The sequence below is a fragment of the Aethalodelphis obliquidens genome, unplaced genomic scaffold, assembly GCF_003676395.1.
Source record: "Aethalodelphis obliquidens isolate GAN/ISIS:26980383/991018 unplaced genomic scaffold, ASM367639v1 scaffold5, whole genome shotgun sequence".
NCBI classification, from domain to species: Eukaryota; Metazoa; Chordata; class Mammalia; order Artiodactyla; family Delphinidae; genus Aethalodelphis; species Aethalodelphis obliquidens.
This window is the reverse complement of record NW_020837949.1, coordinates 73,388,247-73,400,957: the sequence shown is the minus strand read 5'-3', so window position 1 is coordinate 73,400,957 and position 12,711 is coordinate 73,388,247.

Sequence of the window (12,711 nt, the reverse complement as noted above, 5' to 3'; positions counted from 1 at the left end):
AGCGATCACCGGGAGCGCGGCCGCTAGTCCCACACCTGCTCCCACTTGGCAGCCGGCGTCTGCGCGCAATGCGAGCGCAACGCGCCAGGGCTCTGGCGAGTCTTGAGCCGCCGCGTCCCGTTTCCAGGGGAACGGCGTCCCCGCCCCGGCCCTCTGTGGGCGGAGTGAGAGCCGAGTGGAGCAGCTTTCTGGAGGGGAGGAGCGTGCCCTCGACCGGCACGAGCCACTCGATGGCCTCCTCCGCTGCCCTCTGACGCCCTGGCACACTGGACATCTTGGGGCTCCCGGGAAGGGAGAATGGCAACCCAGTATTGATTAACTGCTGTGTTTTGAGCAGTGCTGGGTTGTGCTGAGCTCCGTGCTAAGTCCATCCCCTTGATTATTTTATTTAATACCTAGAAAGGCAGGGCTTCGACTGGTCAGCTTATTTAATGAGCAAAGAAACTAAGTCACAAAGTGACTAAGCAACAAGGAGATGGTGGAACCGGGATTCAGGACTCGCGTCGAGGGCTTTTAATTTACCTTGCCCATAGCTGTTAGAATGTTTCCAGAAAAGAGCCAACACTACAATTCAGCTTTCCTAGTTGTGGCAATCCAAGATCTAGGTATTCAAAATCCTGATTCTGAACCTCACCTGCCACTTACTGGGATGTTAATACACCTAATGAAAGAATGCAGGACGTCTCTGTAAATAGCAAAGTGCTCTGAAAATATATAGAATTATTATTCAATCCAAGAGTAAAAGCTCAAGGGGGAAAAGTTCCAGATTAGTAACAGTCTCCGTGATGTTGAAATGGATTTCAGTATGGCCTATTAATGACATTTGTTGAGACTGAAGTAGCCAGAATTTTGAGGGGCAGTCCTCAAACTAAAGTTTTTTTAGTCCTTTCCATTTGTTCATTTCAAAGTAAAAACTTCAAACCCCTTGTTTCCCATAGGAACTATGAAGGAGTGCTGCCCTCAATAATCCATTATCATAACTGATTATTGATAAATAGGTTGTATCCAGCAAGATTTGGTGCCTTAACAGTTTTTCTTTTTAGGATGTCAATTGTGTCTGATAACCACCTATAAGATTTTCTAGTTATATCATCAGACGCTTGAATGAACACACGCTCCTGGAAGGCTGTTTTGTATGGTCCAAAGCAATCCTTGGGGCACCCAGTGGTTACTAAGCAAGCCTGGAAATCACTGTAAACACCTTACAATGCTTCTTAGTCTCTCCTCTCACGCCTATATTCTACCTTTGCATCTCCTACCCCAGAGACACAGGAATTCTGTAAATAAGAGTTGAACTAAATTGAAGTGAAAAACCACTTTAAAATTCAGAAAAATTTAAATCATAGTGTTACTATTTAAGTACAATTTTCAAGAAGTCACATAGTAACTCAAAATATAGAATGAAGACATGTCAAAGATGTCTTCAACTCATTAATGAGGATATCAACAAAATGGTGAAGTTGGTTCCAGGAGAATCAGAGAAAGAGATTCACAGGCAGTGGAGAAAGACTATTGAAATAAGGTCGCTAGGTTAGATACAATACTCCTTAATGTCCTATAGGACAATATAATCTTGACTTCCGTTTTGGGCTTTTTTTAAAAATTGTGTATTTCAGAAGTAATTCATATCTGTAATGAACAAAAATCTGCAGTTAACTGCAATTAACAGAAAACCCAAGTAATAGTGGCCTACAATAAGAACATTTATAATCTCACCCAAGAAGTCTGGTTGTAGAAGAGCCATGGGTTGGTTAACACAAGGACTCTGGGATGAGACTGTTGTTCATCTCCCTTTTCTGTGGTCTCCAACCGGTCAATTATTCTCCTATTATGGATGCTAAGTGGCAATCATGTTTTCTAGCACTCCTTGCAGGTGACAAAGTCCAGAAGCAAGAAAACAGCATCTTCATTTTTGTGTAAAGAAAACTTTCTGAAGCCCTCCAGAAGATGTTCCTTTTCATCTGATTGGCCAGTATTCCATCTCATGTCCATATCTAAACTTGGGTTTGTCAAGGGAAATGAGATCAAGATCCAACTCCAGCTTCCTTTTAAGGATATGCCCAGTAGGAGGAGCCTGAGCAAAATGTGGGTTCTGCTAGTGAAGAAAAAGGGTAAAAACTGTCCATTTGGTAGTCAACCAAGAAAGGTATGGATGTGTTTTTTTCTCAGATTCCCCATAAACGTATAACATCATGGGAAGTATCTCTTCACACTAATACAATTTCCCAAGAATTATGAAGACTTTATTACTTTTTTTCCCCCTAAGTGTGGCTAAACATTAAAAGAACTTTATTCTTGGAGAAGCCTGGATTAAGGTCAACTTGAGATTTTGGAAGGAGAAAAAGAAAAACAGGGTAAAACTGAGAAAACTATGTGATTTGAGGAATTTTACTGTCTGGATTTCCAGAGATATCAAGACAGAAACAAGTGGGTAAAGGACAAATATAATGGGGTGCCACTGTTGAGGCCATCAGGTATGTGCCATGGTCAAGAGTGGGGGCAGAGAAGGTTTGTATACCAAGTGAAGGGACATGGAAATCAAAGGCAGGAATGTCAACTCATAAGGTCAAGGCCATTCAAAGCAGATACACAACAATAGTTAAGCTACAGTTTCTTACCACTGCTGGTTTTGATTAAAAAAATAATAATAATAAATAACAACAACAAAAAAACAACCTAAAGCATCTTTGCAGAGTCTAAGCATGAATTTAGGAGATAGAGGGGGAAATGTAATAGAAAACCAACAGATTTGCAGGAAAGGATAATTTTGTAACATTTAGAGAGACAATTCTGAGGTGTACTTGTAATGACTGACAGAAGCAAGCAAGCAACAAGGATCACAGGACTCTGGAGAGGAAATCCTCACCAGTCTACAGTGTAATCTCTTCCTGTACCTGTATGATGTACTCTACCTTGCATTATAGTTATTTGTGCAGCTTTCTTATTTTTCCTTATTAGCAACAAAGCCCTTTGAAGGCAGGTGCTGTCAGGGACTGTGCCATTTATTTATTTTACCCCCTGCAGCATCTAACACAGACCCTCCAGCAATACTACCATTCGAATATTTGTTGAATTGAAATAAGCACTTCAAAATAAAATGCCAACAAGGGAAGGACTTCTGTAACCCAAAAAATTTTAGTCAAGGAAAGGGTTAGAGCCTCTGAAGGAAGAAGAGAAAAATAAATGTGTAAAAAGAGATGAATTAATTTAATTAATTAAGAGAACAGAAAAGAAGTTTTATTTCTGGAGCACTAGTTCCAGAGAAGGAAGAGGATTTAGAGATTAAATAAATTCTACAAAAGAATATGAGTTAAGTTGTAGGGAGTATAAACACAATTATTTCTGAATATCTCCTACATCGTATCAAACACATTATTATTTCTATTCCTGCTTGTTAAACCTTTCTTTGAAATCAGAAATGAGGAGAAAGCTTAGAGAAAGTGCTCAGAGTTGGGCACAGGTAGAAATTAAATGAGGATTCGTGATCCCTCCCCCCGTGGAGGCAGCGCACACATTTGTCTAGTGCTCAACAGTTTACAAAGCCCTTTCATAGGTGCTACTTAGTTAGTGGAGGGAGATTTGAGGAGGAGAGCAGTGTGTTTATATCAGGTAAATCTGCCTTTCTCTTTTCTATTTACATTGCTGATGTACCCATTGTAAAGCTGCTAAGCTTTCTTCCTAAACCAGTAAGCATTGTTTGCATTCTTGCTTTTCTCCCTAAATATATATGTTCTTAATATGAATTCCTAATATAAATATATATTTATATTCCTAATATGAATTGTTCCAGGATATAGAATATCACATATAATTTGTAATATCCCCAAATCTCCAAGGATTAGAATACCCTAGAATGCCCAAATTCTACCAGCACCAAGAAGTCCCCAAAGCTTTCCCAGCAATTCCAGCTCCTTACAGAGAGGGCATTCTCTGTGACACACAACAAGGTTACTTGGGCTGGGAAAGGTTAGAATTAATAAAACATCCTTTCAGTGCACACTAACAGTTCTTTTCCTGTGGCCATCCAAACCCGTAACTCCCCATGTAAACAGACAATGCAAATAAAGTAATCTCCTGTGAATCTCAGTAGTTTGATCCTGAAATGGTCAACAAAACTACAGTTGGCAAGCTCAGGGTGTTGGGGAAGAGAGGGAATTGATGGAAGCAGAAAGGAAATAAACATATCTTGAAGTGTAGTTCATTGATTCTGTGATGCACCGTTTTTCACATTTTAACATCTCTGCAATTGGGGTCTGTCTTACTTTTGTGGTCTGCCAAGAGGCATGTCTGTGGTCGTTATTACTGCCCATACATCTGCAACAAGACTTGCAAAATGGAACATTATCAGCACAGAAGAAATTCCTGGAGGTAACAGTGGAGCATTCTTTTAAGAAATGCTACATCATTAATACTCTTCATGGCACACTTTGGAGTATAAACCTACCTGTCCACTGTTCACATTCAGCTAGGATGCCAGTATAGCCACACCGGTTATTAAAATGCTGAGATAATGCCATACTGGAAACTAAATAGCCACTCTGGTTCCCAATCCCCCTACCACCACCCCATGACCTCCCCAAGATCTAGCAACTGAAAGAGTAATGTCAGGGGGGTGGGGTTGGAGGGATGGATGGGGGTGTGGAGTATAGGATGCAGAAACAGGGAGGGGCTCTGGGACCTCCCTCCAATCAATCCCTTCTGATTGATGGCTGCTGTGCTGTGTCTGTTAATAAAATTTTTTTTTTTTTTTTTTTTTTTGCGGTACACGGGCCTCTCACCGTTGTGGCCTCTCCCGTTGCGGAGCACAGGCTCTGGACGCACAGGCTCAGCGGCCATGGCTCACGGGCCCAGCTGCTCCGCGGCATGTGGGATCTTCCCGGACCGGAGCACGAACCCGTGTCCCCTGCATCGGCAGGCGGACTCTCAACCACTGTGCCACCAGGGAAGCCCTGTTATTAAAATTTTTGACTGTTATCTCTATCTATAATAATCAGGAACAATAATTATTGTTATATTCTTTTGTTTACAGGGAATGAACTGAACTTGGAACAGGGCAACTCTTAGTCTGATAGCTAAGTATGTCTAAATTTTGATTGGGTGCTGTAGATTCTTGAGAACAAAGCAATGTCCTCTGGATTCACAAGCTTGATGTATTTTAGGCCAAGTTATAGCTCACCTACAAAAAATAAAATAAAACAGAGTTATTTTTTTTAGAGATAATTACTTTGAGAGTATTCTGAACAATGCCAGAGTTAAAAGACATATTTAGTAAGAGGCATAAATACTTAAATCATAAATCTGATCAATATTTCTATTAGAACAAAATGTATAAACTGAAGACAAATATTTTATTTGAATATATTCTCTGGTGATTATTACCTCTTTTCTCATCGCATTCATTCTTTAAAGAATTTGTTAAGATCATGGATTTGAATAAGGATACTATTTAAAAGAAAATTAATATTTTAAAAACATTTTGTAAACAAGGTAACACTTTTCCTAAAAATACAGAACAATAAATCTTAGATCTACAAAATGATCAGTAAAATTCTTTAGGAAGGTTCACCCTTTTATCTTTTCCTATTTTATGTCAAAGTCTGGATTTACAATTGGACATAAGAATAAAAGTACTCCTAGTTACTTATGGAATGGGTGGACATACTTACTAGACTGTTCTTTTTTTCCTTCTTTTATTAGTTTGTTTGATGTATTTTTTTGACGCATAATTGACCTACAACACTATGTTAGTTCTGTGTGCCCAAGATACTGATTCAATATTTCTATATGTTAAAAAGTGATCACTGCGGGCTTCCCTGGTGGCGCAGTGGTTGACAGTCTGCCTGCCGATGCAGGGGACGCGGGTTCGTGCCCCGGTCCGGGAAGATCCCACATGCCACGGAGCGGCTGGGGGCGTGAGCCATGGCCCCTGAGCCTGCGCGTCCGGAGCCTGTGCTCCGCAACGGGAGAGGCCGCGGCGGTGAGAGGCCCGCGTACCGCAAAAAAAGAAAAAAAAAAAAGATCACTGCTTACACTGACTTTTAATACAAATTGACATCCCCTGGATTTTGAAAAACAAAACAAACAAGAAAATAAATGAAGAACTGAGGTTCTTTTCATAGGACCCATAACCCTGTTCTAGTCATGATTTATTCCATAAAAATGAGAATTAAAGGTTATACATCATCATTAGAATAGGGTATAATTTTCTAACAATATTACCTTTCTATCCATATAATTATAGAAAATGAGAGGAAGCGACTATAATACAAAACCATAGTAACTTATAATTTAATTCTGACTTACAAACAGCAATTAGAAATGTATATGATGCTTCACCAAACATGCACACACACACACATATTTCACATACATATATATATTTGACAAAGAATAAGCTAACATAAAAGCTTCAAAGACATAAGACAGTTAAAGTCGTAACCATTTACAACATTGCTGAATTGAGTTGGAATCTTTTTTCAGTTAGCTTGCCCTTTGCCTTTATACTATTTTCCTCAACAGTGGTTTTCCAAACATGTTAGGGTGACCAAACATTTCAAAACCATGATGCCCTTTAGAACCATGAATTACTGAGGTATTTAATTCCAACATAAAATTATACAAGCTAGGAACAATTTTACCAGCAGAAAATATAACCTTATTATGGCTTCCACATCTCAAAAATAATACTGCTATCAGTAAAATATTTATTAAACCACATTTCATAGCAAGATAATAAATAACACGATTTGAGTCAAGCCAACCGTCTAGAAAGGTATGCTTCAAAGAAGAATGAGTGTGGGAGACAACTGCTCAAGTTTAATTTCCTCCTCTTCCCTGTAATTTGCTTTTGTCTGATCTTAGCTCCCAGGGTCTGACTTCTTGGCTCTCTGATTCTGACTCGAGACTTGTTCATATTAACTTGTGGCCCAACATGATCTGAGCCTTGGCTGCTCCCTGCGGATGAGGGCTTACTGCACTCCCATCTCTGCAAGTGCTGGCCAGCCCATCCTAGGAGTCGGGGAAGGGGATTTCGAGGTGCTCTAGAAATCTAGCCAAGGGAGAGATGGAAGGAGGCAGGATTAATACAGAAAAGAGGAAGAGCATCCCTTACGCCTGAACCTGGTGGCACACAATATGTGCTAAATGGACTGGCTGATTGGAAAAAGCATCTCTACAGGTTAGCTTGGGAATGAAAGAGGCAAGTCAGAGTTAAGAACAGGATCTGAAGCCCAGTTAAGATAGTGACATGGAAGAGGTGCTGGAAGTGGAGGGCAGCAGCCAGCGGAGGTGCCTCTGAGCCTGGCAGGGCACGAAGCCAGTCTGAACAATTTATTTGTTTATATCTTATCTTATTCCACAAAGAATCTGAAAAGCTAAGTGAAGATAGCTTAGAGCTCATAAATGCAGAGCATCCTATTCTTTTCTGAACCAAGTCTGAGAGAAAGTTGTCTAGGATAAGAAAAGGTTTGGACACCAAAATGCACATTGTTTTTTTTTTCATGGTTGCAATTTAACAGGGAACTGAAAACATAGGAGTACTTTTGCCCTGTAAGCTCAGGTTCATTTTGTTTATTTAAGTGTATCTCTAAACACAGGGGATGATTTTAGATATAGAAAGTTTTCTACACGTTAACAACAAAATAAAAGTTTTTGAACAGCAGATGGGCGATGTTTCTGTTTTTCACCGTTTGGTTTGCTTCTTAGTTCACTCATTTGGTTGTCTGCTATCACTTAGGTAGGCAAGTAGTTGAAATTAACATTTTAAAATAAGAAAATAACTGGGCTTCTCTGGTGGCGCAGTGGTTAAGAATCCGCCTACCAACGCAGGGCACACGGGTTCGAGCCCTGGTCCGGGAAGATCCCACATGCCGCAGAGCAACTTAAGCCTGTGTGCCACAACTACTGAGCCTGCGCTCTAGAGCCCACGAGCCACACCTACTAAAGCCCGCGTGCCACAACTACTGAAGCCTGCGTGCCTAGAGCCTGTGCTCTGCAACAGGAGAAGCCACCGCAATGAGAAGCCTGCACACCACAACGAAGAGTAACCCCTGCTCGCCACAACCAGAGAAAGCCCACACACAGCAACGAAGACCCAACACAGCCAAAAATAAATAAATAAAATTAATTTTAAAAAATTAGAAAGTAACTAAGATTTGAAACTTTAATTTTGCTTAGCATTGGGAAAAGATGACCATCATATAAATCCGAGATAGAAACTAGCTCATAGGCAGTGTGAGAAAAAATGTACAGTTGAATCAAGAAATTCTCACTGAAATTTCTCTTTTTTAGAATGGGATATTGAGCATTAACTTTTCAACATATTGGTACCCAAAGCATTTCAAGATTGGTCCAACTGGGAACTATTCCATCCTCCCTGCCCCCTTTTGGGTTGAGTTATGATAACAATAACTTCTACCTATTAAATACTATTGTGTCAGAGGCTTGAGAGTTACCTTATTTGATCCTCTTAAGACACCTACAAGGTATTATTCCCATTTTGGAAATGAGAAAAAGAGGATGCAGAAGTGGTAGTTAGATAATTTGCCCAAGGTTGTGTAGGAAGTGGCAGAACCAGGAATCAAGCCCACACTCCTCAGCCTCCCAGTTGGTGATCTCTGTGTCACACGGCTTTGCTTTTACCAGGCTGCTCAACACTCTGCGTTATGAGCAGGCCTTTATCTCCATGGCAAGGATGCACCGCCACCTCTTACCTCTCTCCTGCTCTCCTCGTTTTTGGCCCCTCTAGACTATTGCGCGTTAGCTGTCGTCCAGTCAGGCGTAGGGCTCATCCTTTTTGCTGATTCCTCTTCCCCCAGCTTCCTCTCAGATACTGATCGGCAAGGTTTGCTTCCTCACTTCCAGTTTTACTCAGACATCAGTTCAGGGAGGCTTCCTGACCCCCCTAATTACAATCGCAGCCCCAGCACTCTTCACGTTTAGCCTACTTGTCCCCGTTGCCCTTACCACTTTCAAATCTATGTGTGAACTCTGTGAGGGCAGAGGATAGGGTTTTTTGTCTTCTTCTTGGTCTGACACATGGATTAGTGCCTGGTACCAAATAGACCCTCAGTATTTGTCCAATGAGTGGAGACTCAAAATACAAGCCTATTAGTCATTGCTATCATTAAGTCCTGAAGCAAATTAATTTCCAGAAGTAGAAGGGCTAGATAAAAATGTAGTTTTATGGAAACTATTGGTACAAATCTTTTATACAGAATTTTAGGGTATGTGTGTATTTTTAGGCCTATCTGTATTTCTTGCAGTCTTTCTTTCAGCAGCTTTAAAAACAAAATAGTTTTATGCTGAAGTTTGAACTTCCTAATCCAATCCTAATGTTATAGTGATATATAGCTAAAATGTTACACATAGCATATATTTTATCTATATACATGTACTTAATTTTATTAAAATACATATAGGAAACACAAAACCCTGTGGATTACGTTTCCACTGAACAAAAATTTTAAACAGTGCCACAATTATACTGTTAACTGGAAACACAGCTACTGTTTCCTTGAAAAAAGTTTTACTGTGGTAAAAATATTGTTTTTATGGAACATTTCAAATATCATAAGCACATGTGAAAATTCCGCTTGACTATCACCCAATTTTCCTGGTTGACTTCGTAAGAGAATGTACAATGTACTTAAGGCTTGAGTATCTGTACTTAACTGTGGGCAGCATAGTGATGCATGATTTATCAGAAAAATACCTTTTCTATTTAAAGAGAATAGATTTTATGTCAGTACAGTCTAATACAAAACATGTAATTTGCTAACTCATTTGCTAAATCAAATCCTTATTGTAAAAAAGCTGTTATATATATGTATATGCATACATAACTTGCTTTTCTGGGCTAAAGTACTATAAACAGCATACTGATTTCTTTCTTTTTATACATGAAAACTTGATTATTAAAATTCTGTAATCTAGAAACCCTATTAATTGGAACATTTTCCTCCAGGAGAAATTGTCCTAGCAGTTGCCAAACTATTACCTTAGACAAAAACGAAGGTTTGTACCATCTTCCTTCCTCCCTTGCTCTGTGTTTCTCTCTTACTATTTGCACTTGAAATCACTCTCAGGTACCCAAAAATAAATTATTTCATTGCCACCTGCTTCAGAGAAGAACACAGCCTAAGACGTACACTAATCAGCAACCCTTAGAAGAACAGAATACATGCCTTAAAAATCCTGCTACACAATTACAAGTTGGTTGTGTGTGAATCAAACATTATTGCTTGGGCAGTAAATACAATAATATGTAATTCAGATGTATTGAAGAATAAAGTATTTATTTCTTGTACATACCTGAAGTCTGCACTCTTTAAGCATCTGAAATTTTAAATAAAAATAAACAAGCTATGCCATCTTTTTTTCTTGATATCTTGACTTTACCATGAACAGCATCGTGAACTATACCTTATTATATTTAGTGCTGTGCTGAGCACTGCTTCAACTTTCCTAACTTATTACACCAGTGGTTTTATGTCAACAATCTATGATATTCTGACATAAACTGCAGCAAGATCTTTTTTGACCCACCTCCTAGAGTAATGAAAATAAAAACAAAAATAAACCAGTGGAACCTAATGAAACTTAAAAGCTTTTGCATAGCAAAGGAAACCGTAAACAAGATGAAAAGACAACCCTCAGAATGGGAGAAAATATTTGCAAATGAAGCAACTGACAAAGGATTAATCTCCAAAATATACAAACAGCTCATGTAGCTCAGTATCAAAAAAACAAAACAACCGAATCAAAAAATGGGCAGAAGACCTAAATAGACATTTCTCCAAAGAAGACATACAGTTGGCCAACAAACAAGTGAAAAGATGCTCACCATCACTATTTCTAATAATGCAAATCAAAACTATAATGAGGTATCACCTCACACTAGTCAGAATGGTAATCTTCAAAAAATCTACAAACAATAAATGCTGGAGAGGGTGTGGAGAAAAGGGAACCCTCTTACACTGTTTGTGGGAATGGAAATTCATACAGCCACTATGCAGAACAGTATAGAGGTTCATTAAAAAACTAAAAATAGTACTACCATATGACCCAGCAATCACATTACTTGTCATATACCCAGAGAAAACCATAATTCAAAAAGATACATGCACCCGCAATGTTCACTGCAGCACTATTTACAATAACCAGGACATGGAAGCAACCTAAATGTCCATCAACAGAGGAATGGATAAAGAAGATGTGGTACATATATACAATGGAATATTACTCAGCCATAAAAGGAACGAAATTGTGTCATTTGCAGAGATGTTGATGGACCTAGACTCTCATACAGAGTGAAGTCAGAAAGAGAAAAACAAATCTCGTATATTAACACATATATGTGGACTCTGGAAAAACGGTAAAGATCATCTTATTTGCAAAGCATTAACAGAGACACAGATGTAGAGAACAAACATATGGATACCAAGGGCAAAGGGCAGGAGGTGGGATGAATTGGGAGATTGGGACTGACATATATACACTATTACGTATAAAACAGATAATTAATGAAAACCTACTGTATAGCACAGGGAACTCTACTTGGTGCTCTGTGGTGACCTAAATGGGAAGGAAATCCAAAAAAGAGGGGATATACATATATGTACAGCTGATTCACTTTGCTGTACAGCAAAAACTGACACAGCAGTGTAAAGCAAATATAATCCAGTTAAAAAAAAAATCTATGATAAAGTAAAAAGCATTACTTTTTTGGTATTTTCTTTGACTCACTCTTGGCGCCTGGTTCCTGGTTCCGAGTATGAAGTTCCTAGAAGTCCAAGAATCAAACTGGTACTACCACATAAAAAATAAAAAAATATAGAAAAAGTTTACTACTTGCATTATCCCTTTTATACAATATCATTCTGATGCTTCCAAATGTGAATTTTTCAGATAACTGAAGTTTACATTTTTAGTTTGATGCAAATCTTTTGAAAAATTTATTCCTTACTAGTCTTGTTTGGCAGAGTAGAATAAATTTAACTGTTTCTTGATTCAGGAATTGTTAATGAACACATATTATTACACTAGCCATGTCTTTACCTTAGGGTTTTACTATACAACGCGATCTACCCAAACACTATGTAAGCCTTGGTCGCTACAGATTTAAAAAGAATTTTTGGCGTCTTCTGTTAGTAGATCAATGTACTTCCCTGCTGCCTAACATTCCCTGCCCCTCACTTGGCCATATCTAATCTGTCCTGGGTTTGGAAATCTGTTAACTGAAGTTGTTATAGTAATGTATTCATTATGTCCATTAAGGTTCTGCATGAGATTTGCAGGGCTCTCCCAAGAGGAAAAGACAATAGCTTCTGCTTATAAACTGCGGCATCTATATATATGGCATACATTGCTTCTTAGTGTTTCTGTAAGCTTAAGAAACATCTTAATTATGTTTTCGTTTTTAGGTCTTCCTACAATTTCCTAACATTTACTGTTTAAAAATATTTAAGTAAAAAATGTCCCTAAATCAAATTTTAATTTCCATACATGTCTAGAGCAATGGCTACAAATTAACATGAAATTTGAATTGGTGTTCTTTGGTGGTACGTTCAGAGAAATGGTGACCAGATCTTAATACCAGGAATTATGAAGAGTTGCCAATATGTTTTCTAGTGAGAAGCATTTACTTTCCAGTGTTCATCATTATAAAAAGGTTGATAGTTCAAACAATTTATTGCTGTTTTATAGCATACA